Below are 2820 nucleotides of genomic sequence, written 5' to 3'. Positions count from 1 at the left end.
CGATGACAGTTTTCTGGTTGCTGTGATGTTAACGATGACAGTTTTCTGGTTGCTGTGATGTTAACGATGACAGTTTTCTGGTTTCTGTGATGTTAACGATGACATTTTGCTGGTTTCTGTGATGTTAACGATGACAGTTTTCTGGTTTCTGTGATGTTAACGATGACAGTTTTCTGGTTTCTGTGATGTTAACGATGACAGTTTTCTGGTTTCTGTGATGTTAACGATGACATTTTGCTGGTTTCTGTGATGTTAACGATGACAGTTTTCTTGTTTCTGTGATGTTAACGATGACAGTTTTCTGGTTTCTGTGATGTTAACGATGACAGTTTTCTGGTTTCTGTGATGTTAACGATGACAGTTTTCTGGTTTCTGTGATGTTAACGATGACAGTTTTCTGGTTTCTGTGATGTTAACGATGACAGTTTTCTGGTTTCTGTGTTGTTAACGATGACAGTTTTCTGGTTTCTGTGATGTTAACGATGACAGTTTTCTGGTTTCTGTGATGTTAACGATGACAGTTTTCTGGTTTCTGTGATGTTAACGATGACATTTTGCTGGTTTCTGTGATGTTAACGATGACAGTTTTCTGGTTTCTGTGATGTTAACGATGACAGTTTTCAGGTTTCTGTGATGTTAACGATGACGGTTTTCTGGTTTCTGTGATGTTAACGATGACAGTTTTCTGGTTTCTGTGATGTTAACGATGACAGTTTTCTGGTTTCTGTGTTGTTAACGATGACAGTTTTCTGGTTTCTGTGATGTTAACGATGACAGTTTTCTGGTTTCTGTGATGTTAACGATGACAGTTTTCTGGTTTCTGTGATGTTAACGATGACAGTTTTCTGGTTTGTGTTATCTTACTATTGACAATTTTGATAACATTTTACATAATTTCTGTATATGCACGTTTACAAATATTTCATAATGGTGTTCATATTTTATACAATTTTATTCATTTTGATACGTTATCTACATTATACAATATAAATGTTAAAATTTGCATAAATGTAACATGTAGCCCCACCATCATAAGATGGTGATCCTTTGTTCGTCCATCCATCCATCCATCCATCATCCATCTCAATTTTGAGACTGGAAAACAAGTTGGTCAACTGATAGCCATTTTGAATTTTGACAAAGGTTCTCATCTTTATCAAATTTTTATGTAAGTTCTGTTTGACATCTCTACAGTAGTTGTCGTATTAAATTCAGAGATTGATCAAAAAACAAAATGTCTGACAGGCGGCCATTTAGAATTTAGGAATTTGAAGATTGACATTGCTATATTCCAAGAAAGTTCTTCTTGGCTCTTACTCAGATTTCATGTATAGGATCCCCTTGGTCTCTTGTTATGCATATTGAATTTTGATAGGAAAACAAATTCAGAAAATTTCACTGAAAAAAAATTATAGTGTGTAACAGAGCGCACGATAATTAAATTTAAGTCACTGCCTCCGCCAGGGATTGAACCCGGGACCTATGGCTTACTAGTCTTACGCTCAACCGATCGAGCTAAAGAGAAGATCTCTCTAGCCGAGCGATATATTGCGGCTAGTATTTACCAGGGTTACAGTTTAAGATTATACAAATGTATCTAGTAGAATTAGATTTGTGAACTCACTTTTTGCATACAAGCAGTATTTGTGTTGCAGGACAGCCCCACACTGTAAGAATGTAATTTCTTACTCAATAAAAAAAGATCTTTTACAGAGTTGTAAGGCAAAGAACGACAAATGATACCGGTAGCTCTTTAACACTTTCAAGTTGTACATGCATGATATTGGATAAATTAAATTTCTCATGAGAAAAAAAAAGCTCATCAGTCTTTATTTACCGGGATTATTATATAACAAATAATCTATTTTGGATGGATATCATTAAATATAAGTGATGGGCAGACATTTGTATATATTTCATCAAAACCTTATTACTTTTAATATTCGTACATAAGTGTTCAAACTCATTCAGTTACTCAAAGTTGAAAGTACAAAAGAACTTGAAAATAAAGGAATGTACACCTATTTTCAATATATTTTCTCCCATGACGATACTATCATTTTTTCTACTATAAATATATATATATGTAAGAACAATAAAACAAAAACCAAGATTTATCGCAAGGCCTTTCTGCCCTCTTCACCTGAAGAAGCTGAAGAGGACAGAAAGGCCTAGCTGTAGATCTTGATTTTTGTTTTATTTTTCTTATATTTATCCTTTGAAAGGACTTCACTTCATTTTTTGATATATAATTATATAAATAGTTTGGATAAGAGAAACGCTTTGTGTATTTGTATATACATGTATATATAAAAACGAAATATTAACACGACAACTGAAATTCCACAATATAATCACTAATGTTTTCAAGGCTTGCAGCTCTCTTCAGGCAATTTGCATTTATACTACAGTTAAGTTAAGTGCTATTCTTGTAGCTAAATGTGTTTAAAATGGAATATTATCATTGTGTTTTATCCTGCTAATTATAAGGTAAGAATTGTTGAACGAGTACAAATAGATGTCTTTGTTCTTTTGTTATGTACAGTAAGTTGTCAAACTTATGGAAATAAAATACATTTATATGGAATAAAGAAAATAAAGTGGAACATGGACTTATACTTGATTCTTTATAAAGTAGGTGTTCCCAAATCCCAACACTATGGCGGGAGCCAAGGGGAGCTAACTCCACATAACTAAACTATTGTCCTTAATTGTTTCCTGTGAAATGTGTTTGTGGGGAATATTAAATTTTTGCTTCATTCATCCATCCGCCAATCTGTCCGGCTGTACCTAAGCACTTTGTTATAACTAATTTTGTTA

This window comes from Pecten maximus, chromosome 5 (assembly GCF_902652985.1).
Source record: "Pecten maximus chromosome 5, xPecMax1.1, whole genome shotgun sequence".
Taxonomy (NCBI): domain Eukaryota; kingdom Metazoa; phylum Mollusca; class Bivalvia; order Pectinida; family Pectinidae; genus Pecten; species Pecten maximus.
Note: the sequence above shows the minus strand (reverse complement) of the source record.